Source organism: Trachypithecus francoisi, unplaced genomic scaffold, assembly GCF_009764315.1.
Source record: "Trachypithecus francoisi isolate TF-2019V2 unplaced genomic scaffold, Tfra_2.0 Lachesis_group8, whole genome shotgun sequence".
Classification (NCBI taxonomy): Eukaryota; Metazoa; Chordata; class Mammalia; order Primates; family Cercopithecidae; genus Trachypithecus; species Trachypithecus francoisi.
The window spans coordinates 75,361,988-75,375,718 of NW_022681473.1; the positions used below are offsets into that span (position 1 = coordinate 75,361,988).

At 38.5% G+C, this 13,731-nt stretch overlaps 1 non-coding gene across 1 annotated transcript; it reads left to right on the forward strand.

Annotated features, from left to right (window-relative positions):
* Positions 1–13,395: 13,395 nt before the first annotated feature.
* On the forward strand, positions 13,396–13,502 carry LOC117081939. The gene has a single exon (XR_004436389.1). It is a non-coding gene; the product is annotated as a U6 spliceosomal RNA (small nuclear RNA).
* The last annotated feature ends 229 nt before the right edge of the window (positions 13,503–13,731 follow it).

The window sequence follows — 13,731 nt, forward strand, 5'->3', positions numbered from 1 at the left end:
GTAATAAACCTGCACATTCTGCACATGTATTCTAGAACATAAAGTAAAATTTCAAGAAAAGAAATACTCTAGAAAAACTCATGTGTGCCTGGATACACATATAAAAATGTTCATAGCAGCACTGATTTAATAGTGAAGGCTAGAAACAACCCAAATATCTACACACTCTAGAATGGATACATTACAGCATAATCCTGCAAAAGAATAATATATAGCAATAAAAAATGAACAAACTAACACTATTCCCTACAATATAGATGAATCTCATAAGCATACTGCTGTATGAAGAAGAAAGAACCAAAAGAGTATATAAAGTATATATTTCACGGATGCATACAGAGGTGATTATTTATTACACTGTACAGTAACTACACTGTACCATTATATTTTATACTTTTTTGCATTCAAACTTTTTAAGGTTAAGGTTTAAAAGACCGAAGGAAAATACTTTTCTTGGCACTTTTTTTTTTAATTTTATTTTATTATTATTATTATACTTTAAGTTCTAGGGTACATGGGCATAACGTGCAGGTTTGTTACATATGTATACTTGTGCCATGTTGGTGTGTTGCACCCATCAACTCATCAGTACCCATCAACTCATCATTTACATCAGGTAAAAAATCCCAATGCAATCCCTCCCCCTTCCCCCCTTCCCATGATAGGCCCCGGTGTGTGATGTTCCCCTTCCCGAGTCCAAGTGATCTCATTGTTCAGTTCCCACCTATGAGTGAGAACATGCGGTGTTTGGTTTTCTGTTCTTGCGATAGTTTGCTGAGAATGATGGTTTCCAGCTGCATCCATGTTCCTACAAAGGACATGAACTCATCCTTTTTTATGGCTGCATAGTATTCCATGGTGTATATGTGCCACATTTTCTTAATCCAGTCTGTCACTGATGGACATTTGGGTTGATTCCAAGTCTGCTATTGTGAATAGTGACGCAATAAACATACGTGTGCATGTGTCTTTATAGCGGTATGATTTATAATCCTTTGGGTATATACCCAGTAATGGGATGACTGGGTCATATGGTACTTCTAGTTCTAGATCCTTGAGGAATCGCCATACTGTTTTCCACAATGGTTGAACTAGTTTACAATCCCACCAACAGTGTAAAAGTGTTCCTATCTCTCCACATCCTCTCCAGCACCTGTTGCTTCCTGACTTTTGAATGATTGCCATTCTAACTGGTGTGAGATGGTATCTCATTGTGGTTTTGATTTGCATTTCTCTGATGGCCAGTGATGATGAGCATTTTTTCATGTGTCTGTTGGCTGTATGAATGTCTTCTTTCGAGAAGTGTCTGTTCATATCCTTTGCCCACTTTTTGATGGGGTTGTTTTTTTTTTCTTGTAAATTTGTTTGAGTTCTTTGTAGGTTCTGGATATTAGCCCTTTGTCAGATGAGTAGATTGCAAAATTTTTCTCCCATTCTGTAGGTTGTCTGTTCACTCTGATGGTAGTTTCTTTTGCTGTGCAGAAGCTCTTTAGTTTAATTAGATCCCATTTGTCAATTTTGGCTTTTGCTGCCGTTGCTTTTGGTGTTTTAGACATGAAGTCCTTGCCCATGCCTATGTCCTGAATGGTATTACCTAGGTTTTCTTCTAGGGTTTTTATGGTTTTAGGTCTAACATTTAAGTCTCTAATCCATCTTGAATTAATTTTTGTATAAGGAGTAAGGAAAGGATCCAGTTTCAGCTTTCTACTTATGGCTAGCCAATTTTCCCAGCACCATTTATTAAATAGGGAATCCTTTCCCCATTTCTTGTTTTTCTCAGGTTTGTCAAAGATCAGATGACTGTAGATGTGTGGTATTATTTCTGAGGCCTCTGTTCTGTTCCATAGATCTATATCTCTGTTTTGGTACCAGTACCACTCTGTTTTGGTTACTGTAGCCTTGTAGTACAGTTTGAAGTCAGGTAGCGTGATGCCTCCAGCTATGTTGTTTTGACTTAGGATTGTCTTGGCAATGCGGGCTCTTTTTTGGTTCCATATGAACTTTAAAGCAGTTTTCCCAATTCTGTGAAGAAACTCATTGGTAGCTTGATAGGGATGGCATTGAAACTATAAATTACCTTGGGCAGTATGGCCATTCTCAAGATATTGATTCTTCCTATCCATGAGCATGGTATGTTCTTCCATTTGTTTGTGTCCTCTTTGATTTCACTGAGCAGTGGTTTGTAGTTCTCCTTGAAGAGGTCCTTTACATCCCTTGTAAGCTGGATTCCTAGGTATTTTATTCTCTTTGAAGCAATTGTAAATGGAAGTTCATTCATGATTTGGCTCTCTGTTTGACTGTTACTGGTGTATAAGAATGCTTGTGATTTTTGCACATTAATTTTGTATCCTGAGACTTTGCTGAAGTTTCTCATCAGCTTAAGGAGATTTTGGGCGGAGACGATGGGGTTTTCTAAATATACAATCATGTCATCTGCAAACAGGGACAATTTGACTTCTTCTTTTCCTAACTGAATATCTTGTATTTCTTTTTCTTGCCTGATTGCCCTAGCCAGAACTTCCAACACTATGTTGAATAGGAGTGGTGAGAGAGGGCATCCCTGTCTTGTGCCAGTTTTCAAAGGGAATTTTTCCAGTTTTTGCCCATTCAGTATGATATTGGCTGTGGGTTTGTCATAAATAGCTCTTATTATTTTGAGATAAGTTCCATCAATACCAAATTTATTGAGAGTTTTTAGCATGAAGGGCTGTTGAATTTTGTCAAAGGCCTTTTCTGCATCTATTGAGATAATCATGTGGTTTTTGTCTTTGGTTCTGTTTATATGCTGGATTACATGTATTGATTTGCATATGTTGAACCAGCCTTGCATCCCAGGGATGAAGCCCACTTGATCATGGTGGATAAGCTTTTTGATGTGCTGCTGGATCCGGTTTGCCAGTATTTTATTGAGGATTTTTGCATCGATGTTCATCAGGGATATTGGTCTAAAATTCTCTTTTTCTGTTGTGTCTCTGCCAGGCTTTGGTATCAGGATGATGTTGGCCTCATAAAATGAGTTAGGGAGGATTTCCTCTTTTTCTATTGATTGGAATAGTTTCAGAAGGAATGGTACCAGCTCCTCCTTGTACCTCTGGTAGAATTTAGATGTGAATCCATCTGGCCCTGGACTTTTTTTGGTTGATAGGCTATTAATTATTGCCTCAATTTCAGAGCCTGCTATTGGTCTATTCAGGGATTCAGCTTCTTCCTGGTTTAGTCTTGGGAGAGTGTAAGTGTCCAGGAAATTATCCATTTCTTCTAGTTTTTCTAGTTTATTTGCGTAGAGGTGTTTATAGTATTCTCTGATGGTAGTTTGTCTTTCTGTGGGGTCGATGGTGATATCCCCTTTATCATTTTTTATTACATCTATTTGATTCCTCTCTCTTTTCTTCTTTATTAGTCTTGCTAGTGGTCGATCAATTTTGTTGATCTTTTCAAAAAACCAACTCCTGGATTCATTGATTTTTTGGAGGGATTTTTGTATCTCTATCTCCTTCAGTTCTGCTCTGATCTTAGTTATTTCTTGCCTTCTGCTAGCTTTTGAATGTGTTTGCTCTTGCTTCTCTAGTTCTTTTCATTGTGATGTTAGAGTGTCCATTATAGATCTTTCCTGCTTTCTCTTGTGAGTATTTAGTGCTATAAATTTCCCTCTACAAACTGCTTTAAATGTGTCCCAGAGATTCTGGTATGTTGTATCTTTGTTCTCATTGGTTTCAAAGAACATCTTTACTTCTGCCTTCCTTTCGTTATGTACCCAGTAGTCATTCAGGAGCAGGTTATTCAGTTTCCATGTAGTTGAGCGGTTTTGATTGAGTTTCTTAGTCCTGAGTTCTAGTTTGATTGCACTGTGGTCTGAGAGACAGTTTGTTATAATTTCTGTTCTTGTACCTTTGTTGAGGAGTGCTTTACTTCCAATTATGTGGTCAATTTTGCAATAAGTGTGATGTGGTGCTGAGAAGAATGTATATTCTGTTGATTTGGGGTGGAGAGTTCTGTAGATGTCTATTAGGTCTGCTTGCTGCAGAGATGAGTTTAATTCCTGGATATCCTTGTTGAGTTTCTGTCTCGTTGATCTGTCTAATGTTGACAGTGGGGTGAAGTCTCCCATTATTATTGTATGGGAGTCTAAGTCTCTTTGTAAGTCTCTAAGAACTTGCTTTATGAATCTGGTGCTCCTGTATTGAGTGCATATATATTTAGGATACTTAGCTCTTCCTGTTGAATTGATCCCTTTACCATTATGTAATGGCCTTCTTTGTGTCTTCTGATCTTTGATGGTTTAAAGTCTGTTTTATCAGAGACTAGTATTGCAGCCCCTGCTTTTTTTTGGTTCTCCATTTGCTTGGTAGATCTTCCTCCATCCCTTTATTTTGAGCCTATGTATGTCTCTGCATGTGAGATGGGTCTCCTGAATACAGCAGACTGATGGGTCTTGACTCTTTATCCAGTTTGCCAGTCTGTGTCTTTTAATTGGACCATTTAGTCCATTTACATTTAATGTTAATATTGTTATATGTGAACTTGATCCTGCCATTATGATATTAACTGGTTATTTTGCTCGTTAGATGATGCAGTTTCTTCCTAGCCTCAATGGTCTTTACATTCTGGCATGTTTTTGCAATGGCTGGTACTGGTTGTTCCTTTCCATGTTTACTGCTTCCTTCAGGGTCTCTTGTAAGGCAGGCCTGGTGGTGACAAAATCTCTAAGCATTTGCTTATCTGTAAAGGATTTTATTTCTCCTTCACTTATGAAACTTAGTTTGGCTGGATATGAAATTCTGGGTTGAAAATTCTTTTCTTTAAGAACGTTGAATATTGGCCCCCACTCTCTTCTGGCTTGTAGAATTTCTGCCAAGAAGTCTGCTGTTAGTCTGATGGGCTTCCCTTTGTGGGTAACCCGACCTTTCTCTCTGGCTGCCCTTAAGATTTTTTCCTTCATTTCAACTTTGGTGAATCTGGCAATTATGTGTCTTGGAGTTGCTCTTCTCGAGGAGTATCTTTGTGGCATTCTCTGTATTTCCTGAATTTGAATGTTGGCCTGCCCTACTAGGTTGGGGAAATTCTCCTGGATGATATCCTGAAGAGTGTTTTCCAACTTGGTTTCAATTTCCCCCTCACTTTCAGGCACCCCAATCAGACGTAGATTTGGTCTTTTTACATAATCCCATACTTCTTGCAGGCTTTGTTCATTTCTTTTTCTTTTTTTTCTTTAGGTTTCTCTTCTCGCTTCATTTCATTCATTTGATCCTCAATCGCTGATACTCTTTCTTCCAGTTGATCGAGTCGGTTACTGAAGCTCGGGCTGCAGCAGCTGACCAGCACCCATTGTCTGACACTCCCTAGTGAGATGTACCCAGTACCTCAGTTGAAAATGCAGAAATCACCTGTCTTCTGTGTCGCTCATGCTGGGTGGGAGCTGGAGGCTGGAGCTGTTCCTATTCGGCCGTCTTGCTCCGTCCAGTTGGCACTTCTTTTCTTAGTCCCCTACTTTGAGTCATTAGAATCCATCAACAAATTCTAATGACAATATATATTTGGTATCCAGCCACTTCTCAACTCTTTGATCTGAGTCACTATATTCTCTTTCCCTTTCCATTGCAGTTGACTTCTAACCAGTCTCCCTGTTTTTACTCTTTCCCATATAGCCTATTCATAAAATATCCAAGATGGGTGCTATGGTTTGAATGTTCCCTCCAAAATGTATGTTGAAACTTATCTCCAATATGGCAGTATTGAACAGTAGGGCTTTTAAAAGGTGATTGGTTCATGAAAGTTCTGCATTCATGAATGAATTAATCCTATTCATGGATTAATGGGTTATCATGGGAGTGGAACTGGTGGCTTTATAAGAAGAGAAACAAAGACCAGGCATGGTGGCTGATGCCTGTAATCCCAACACCTTGGGAGGCCAAGGTGGGAGGATGGATTGAGTTCGGGAGTTCAAGACCAAGCTAGGCAATGTAGCAAGACCTTATTTCTACTAAAAATCAAAAAACTAGTAGGGCATGATGGCGCACACCTGTAGTCCCAGCTATTCAGGAGGGTGAGGCATGAGGATCACTTGAGCCCTGGAGATTGAGGCTGCAGTGAGCTATGATCACACCACTGTAGTCCTGCCTGGGCAACACAGTGAGACCCTGTAAGAAAGAAAGAAGAAAGAAGAAAGAAAAGAAAGAAAGAAGAAAAGGAGGAGAAGGAAGGGAGGAAGAAAGGAGGAAAGGAGGAAGGAGGAAGGAAAAAGGAAGAAGGAAGAAGAAAGAAGGAGAAGGAGAGAGGGAAGGAGAAGGAGGAGAAGAAGAAGGAAGAGGAAGGAGGCGGAGGGAGGAGAAGATGGAGGAGAAAGGAGGAGGAGGAAGGAAGGAAGAAGGAGAAGAAAGAAGAGGAAGAAGGAGAAGGAAGAGGAAAGAAGGAAGAAGGAGAAGAAGAGAGAAGTATAAGAAGGAGAAGGAGGAAAGAACGAAGAAGGAGAAGAAGAGAAGTGGAAGAAGAAGAAGAAGAGGAGGAGGAGGGAGAAGTAACAGAGGCCTGGCCTAGCACGCTCAGACCCCTCACCACATGACAGATACTCTGTGCTGCCTTGGGACTCTACAGAGCCCACAACAGCAAGAAGGGCCTCAGCAGATGTGCTCCCTTGACCATAGACTTCTCAGCCTCCATAACTGCAAAAATAAATTCCTTTTCTCTATAAATTATCTCTAATTCCCAGGTATTCTGTTTCAAGCAACAGAAAACACTAAGACAGTGGATTTTTTAAATATATTTTAAGTTCTAGGGTACATGTGCACAATGTGCAGGTTTGTTACATACATATACATGTGCCATGTTGGTGTGCTGCACCCATTAACTTGTCATTTACATTAGATATATCTCCTAATGCTATCCCTCCCCCTTCCCCCACCCTACAACAAGCTCCAGTATGTGATGTTCCCCACCTTGTATCATTGTTCAATTCTCACCTTTGAGTGAGAACATGCAGTGTTTGGTTTTCTGTTCTTGTGATAGCTTGTTCAGAATGATGGTTTCCAGCTGCATCCATGACCCTACAAAGGACATGAACTCATCCTTTTTTATGGCTGCATAGTATTCCACGGTGTATACGTGCCACATTTTCTTAATCCAGTCTATCACTGATGGACATTGGGTTGTTTCCAAGTCTTTGCTGTTGTGAATAGTGCCGCAAGAAACATACGTGTGCATGTGTCTTTATAGCAGTGTGATTTATAATCCTTTGGGTATATACCCAGTAATGGGATGGTTGGGTCAAATGGTATTTCTAGTTCTAGATCCTTGAGGAATTGCCACAGTCTTCTGCAATGGTTGAACTAGTTTACAGTCCCACCAACAGTGTAAAAGTGTTCCTATTTCTCCACATCCTCTCCAGCACCTGTTGTTTCCTGACTTTTTAATGACTGCCATTCTGTCTTCGATGGTATCTCAATTGTGGTTTTGATTTGCATTTCTCTGATGGCCAGTGATGATGAGCATTTTTTCATGTGTCCATTGACTGCATAAATGTCTTCTTTTGAGAAGTGTCTGTTCATATCCTTTGCCCACTTTTTGATGGGGTTGATTTTTTTTGTAAATTTGTTTAAGTTATTTGTAATTCTGGATATTAGCCCTTTGTCAGATGGGTAGATTGCAAAAATTTTCTCCCATTATGTAGGTTGCCTGTTCATTCTGATGGTAGTTTCTTTTGCTGTGCAGAAACTCTTTAGTATAATTAGATCCCATTTGTCAATTTTGGCTTTTGTTGCCATTGCTTTTGGTGTTTTAGTCATGAAGTCCTTGCCCATGCCTATGTCCTGAATGGTATTACCTAGGTTTTCTTCTAGGGTTTTTATGTTTTAGGTCTAACATTTAAGTCTCTAATCAATCTTGAATTAATTTTTATATAAGGTGTAAGGAAGGGACCCAGTTTCAACTTTCTACATATGGCTAGCCAGTTTTCCCAGCACCATTTATTAAATAGGGAATCCTTTTCCCATTTCTTGTTGTTGTCAGATTTGTAAAAGATCAGATGGTTGTAGATGTGTGGTATTATTTCTGAGGGCTCTGTTCCATTCCATTGGTTTATATCTCTGTTTTGGTACCAGTACCATACTGTTTTGGTTATTGTACCCTTGTAGTATAGTTTGAAGTCAGGTAGCATGATGCTTCCAGCTTTGTTCTTTTAACTTAGGATTGTCTTGGTACTGTGGGCTCTTTTTTGGTTCCATATGAACTTTAAGGTAGGTTTTTCCAATTCTGTGAAGAAAGTCATTGGTAGCTTGATGTGGATGGCATTGAATCTATATTACCTTGAGCAGTATGGCCATATTCAGGATATTGATTCTTCCTATCCATGAGCATGGAATGTTCTTCCATTTGTTTGTGTCCTCTTTTATTTTGTTGAGCAGTGGTTTGTAGTTCTCCTTGAAGAGGTCCCTCACATCTTACTTTTTGTAAGTTGGATTCCTAGGTATTTTATTCTCTTTGAAGCAATTGTGAATGGAAGTTCACTCATGATTTTGGTCTGTATTTGTCTGTTATTGATGTATAGCAATGCTTGTGATTTTTGCACACTGATTTTGTATCCAGAGACTTTGCTGAATTTGCTTATCAGCTTAAGGAGATTTTGGACTGAGACGATGGGGTTTTCTAAATATACAATCACGTCATCTGCAAAGGGGCAATGTAGCTTCCTTTTTTCCTAACTGAATATCCTTTATTTCTTTCTCCTGCCTGATTGCTCTGGACAGAACTTCCAACACTGTGTTGAATAGGAGTGGTGAGAGAGGGCATCCCTGCCTTGTGCCAGTTTTCAAAGACAATGCTTCCAGTTTTTGCCCATTCAGTATGATATTGGCTGTGGGTTTGTCATTAATAGCTCTTATCATTTTCAGATATGTCCAATCAATACCTAGTTTATTGAGAGTTTTTAGCATGAAAGGCTGTCGAATTTTTTGAAGGCCTTTTCTGCATCTATTGAGAAAATCATGTGGTTTTTGTCTTTGGTTCTGTTTATATGATAGATTACGTTTATGGATTTGCATATGTTGAACCAGCCTTGAATCGCAGGGATGAAGTCGACTTCTTTGTGGTGGATAAGCTTTTTGATGTGCTGCTGGATTCGGTTTGTCAGTATTTTATTGAAGATTTTTGCTTCAATGTTCTTCGGGGATACTGGTCTAAAATTCTCTTTCTTTGTTGTGTCTCTGCCAGGTTTTGTTTGGTATCAGGATGATGGTGACCTCATAAAATGAGTTAGGGCGGATTTCCTCCTTTTCTATTGATCAGAATAGTTTCAGAAGGAATGGTACCAGCTCCTCCTTGAACCTCTGGTAGAATTCAGCTATGAATCCATCTGGTCCTGGACTTTTTTTTGGTTGGTAGGCTATTAATTATTGCTTCAATTTCAGAATCTGTTATTGGTTTATTCAGGGATTCAACTTCTTCCTGGTTTAGTCTTGGGAGGGTGTATTTGTCCAGGAATTTATCCATGTCTTCTAGATTTTCTGGCTTATTTGCATAGAGGTGTTTATAGTATTCTCGGATAGTAGTTTGTATTTCTGTGGGATTAGTGATGATATCTCCTTTATCATTTTTCATTGTGTCTATTTGATTCTTCTCTTTTTCCTTCATTAGTCTTTCTAGCGGTCTATCAATTTTGTAGATCTTTTCAAAAAACCAGCACCTGGATTTGCTGATTTTTTGAAGGGTTTTTTGTGTCTCTATCTCCTTCAGTTCTGCTCTGATCTTAGTTATTTCTTGCCTGCTGCTAGCTTTTCAATCTGTTTGCTCTTGCTTCTCTAGTTCTTTTAATTGTGGTGTTAGGGTGTTGATTTTAGATCTTTCCAGCTTTCTCTTGTGGGCATTTAGTGCCAGAAATTTCCCTCTACACACTGCTTTAAATGTGTCCCAGAGATTCTGGTATGTTGTGTCTTTGTTCTCATTGCTTTCAAAGACCATCTTTATATCTGCTTTCATTTCATTATGTACCCAGTAGTCATTCAGGAGCAGGTTATTCAGTTTCCATGTACTTGAGCAGTTTTGAGTGAGTTTCTTAATCCTGAGTTCTAAATTGATTGTACTTTGGTCTGAGAGACAGTTTGTTGTGATTTCTGTTTATTTACATTTGCTGAGGAGTGTTTTACTTCCAATTATGTGGTCAATTTTGGAATAATTGCAATGTTGTGCTGAGATGAATGTATATTCTCTTGATTTGGGTGGAGAGCTCTGTAGATGTCTCTTAGGTCTGCTTGGTGCAGAGATGAGTTCAAGTCCTGGATATCCTTGCTAACTTTCTGTCTCATTGATCTGTCTAATATTGACAGTGGGATGTTAAAGTCTCCCAATACTATTGTGTGGCATTCTAAGTCTCTTTGTAGGTCTCTAAGGACTTGCTTTATGTATTTGGGTGCTACTGTATTGGCGCATATATCTTTAGGATAGTTAGCTGTTCTTGTTGAATTGATCTCTTTACCATTATGTAATAGCCTTCTTTGTCTCTTTTGATCTTTGTTGTTTTAAAGTCTGTTTTATCAGAGACTAGGATTGCAACCCCTGCTTTTTCTTGTTCTCCATTTGCTTGGTAGATCTTCCTCCATCCCTTTATTTTGAGCCTCTGTATGTCTCTGCATGTGAGATGGGTCTCCTGAATACAGCAGACTGATGGGTCTTGACTCTTTATCCAGTTTGCCAGTCCGTGTCTTTTAATTGGACCATTTAGTCCATTTACATTTAATGTTAATATTGTTATGTGTGAACTTGATCCTGCCATTATGATATTAACTGGTTATTTTGCTTGTTAGTTGATCCAGTTTCTTCATAGCATCGATGGTCTTTACAATTTGGCACATTTTTGCAGGGGCTGGTACCAGTTGTTCCCATCCATGTTTAGTGTTTCCTTCAGGAGCTCTTGTAAGGCAAGCCTGGTGGCGACAAAATCTCTAAGCATTTGTTGTCTGTAAAGGATTTTATTTCTCCTTCACTTATGAAGCTTAGTTTGGCTGGATATGACGTTCTGGGTTGAAAATTCTTTTCTTTAAGAATGTTGAATATTGGCCCCCACTCTCTTTTGGCTTATAGAGTTTCTGCTGAGAGATCCGCTATTAGTCTGATGGGCTTCCTTTTGTGGGTTACCCGACCTCTCTGGTTGCCCTTAACATTTTTTCCTTCATTTCAACTTTGGTGGATCTGACAATTATGTTTCCTGGAGTTACTCTTCTCGAGGAATATCTTTGTGGCATTCTCTGTATTTTCTGAATTTGAATGTTGGCCTGCCTTGCTAGGTTGGGGAAGTTCTCCTGGATAATATCCTGAAGAGTGTCATGCAACTTTGTTCCATTCTCCCAATCACTTTCCAGTACACCAATCAGACGTAGATTTGGTCTTTTCACGTAGTCCCAGTTCTTGGAGGCTTTGTTTCTTTTTACTCTTTTTTCTCTAAACTTCTCACTTCATTTCATTCATTTGATCTTCAATCACTGATACCCTTTCTTCCACTTGATCAAATCGGCTACTGAAGCTTATGCATGCCTCACGTAGTCTCGTGCCATGGCTTTCAACTCCATCAGGTCATTTGAGGTCTTCTCTATGCTGCTTATTCTAGTTAGCCATTCATGTACTCTTTTTTCAAGGTTTTTGCCCTCTTTGCGATGGGTTCAGACATCCCCCTTTGGCTCAGAGAAGTTTGTTATTACCAATCGTGTGAAGCCTACTTCTGTCAACTCATCAAAGTCATTCTCCACACAGCTTGACAGTGGATCTTTTTAAACACAAGTCAGATCCCTCCTTTGCTCCCTCTGCTGTAGCCACAGTGACAAGTTTGATGTGTCTCCAATATGCCATCTACACCATGTACACTCTTGCCACAAAGCCCTTGCACTTGCTATTCCCTCTGCCTGATTAACCCTATACCTCTCTCAAGTCATTCAGTTCTCTAATCGAATGTCACTTTATTAGAAATGTCTTTCCTTTCTACCTTAGGTATATTCTTTATCCCCCTACTCTGTTTTATTTTTTGTGGTGCTTACCAGCTGACATATTAAGTACTTTATTTTATATCTCTCCTCACTTGGTAGTAAGCTCCATAAGAAAAAGAATTTCATGTATTTTGTTAACTGATGTATCCCTAGTTTCTAGAACAATTGATGGCAAATTATATGCACTCAATAGTTATTAAATGAATATTAAATAAAAACAAACATACCAAAGTGTTAACAGTAGAGGGTAAAAGTATTTGTGTTCTCTGTATTTTCCAAATGTTCTACTTTGAAATTGTATTAACTTTATAAACAGAAAACTAAGCTACTATTCTGAGACAGTAAAATAGCACCTAGCTTAGTATCTGACAGATAGTAGACAAACAATAAACATTTATTAATTTGCTATCTGATCTATATGAGAAAGGCTAACAATGACCAACATACACATATACTGACTGTATTGATGTTGAAGCATATAAAAAAGTAATAGTATACTTTATTTCTGTCTTTAATTTCTACTTGCTGCAACTTTCATTGTTTCCTCCTAAATCACAAGGGTGAATATGGGTTTTTATTGTGAAATGCTGTTCAAGAAATACTTACTCCGTATTACTGATTTTGAAGCTCATGATTTCACTTACACAAAAAATTTCACAGTGATTTTTAGGGATTACAGAAATAAATTTCTTTTAATCATAGTTCAAGGAATCCCATGCCCATCTACATCTGAGTCCTGAAAAGAAATAAATCTAACAGAAACCAAAAGCTTTTCTTCAAAAGATGACCCATATGGAAACCAAAAGCTTAAAATCATACTCTAGAGGCTAATTTCATAAAAGCTATTTCTTATTCTAACATAGATTTCTGGAACCTACAGGAATTCTCAAAAGTGGGGCCTCACTTTAAGAAAGAAGTGCCTTACTATACAGTACAAGGCACACTGACTAATCTGAATGCTTGCAGAGGAGAGCAGGCATGGGGGAGGACTGTGGTTTTTCAGAGGAAACACAATCTAAGCACAGGATATGTATAGCCTTTTCATCTGAAAGACAAAGACACATTCTAGCTGTCTCAACATTTTTTAAAGTATTGTCATATAGAAGAACCAATATCTTCCAATGTATCTAAAATGCAAATCTATTATTATTTTTCACTCATTTTATTCAACAAATATTTACTGTACACCTGCCATGAGTCAGGTGCTGTGATAAACGCTGATGATACATAGTGAACAAAAGTACTGGGATAGAGGTTAAAAATACATTATTAATCACTGATGAATTAAAATCACAACTGTGATATAAGCTACAAAGAAGTACACAGCACTATGAATGCACATAGCTGGAGAATTTGATCTAATGAGGCAGATCATGGAACGCTTAATTAAAGAAATGATTGTGCTGAGATCTAAAAGACAAAGGTTAGTTTGGTGCTCACTTTAGGAGCACATATACTAAAATTGGAATGATACAGAGAAGATTAGCATGGCCCCTGCACAAGGATGACACACAGATTCATGGAGTGTTCCATATTTTTAATTTAAAAAAAAAAAGGTTAGTTTGGTGAAAGCTGAAAGAAAACTAGGAAGAGAGCTACCTAGGATGAAGGAAAGCAAAAGAAAAGCCTCTATAGAAGAGTAAAACAATGAAAGAAGAACTAAAAGAAAGCCCGTCTGGCTAGAAGTGATTGGTTAAGAAAAGAATCATACAATATGAGGGTGAAGAGGTAGGCAGAAGCCATACCAGAAAGAACTGATAGGCCAGGA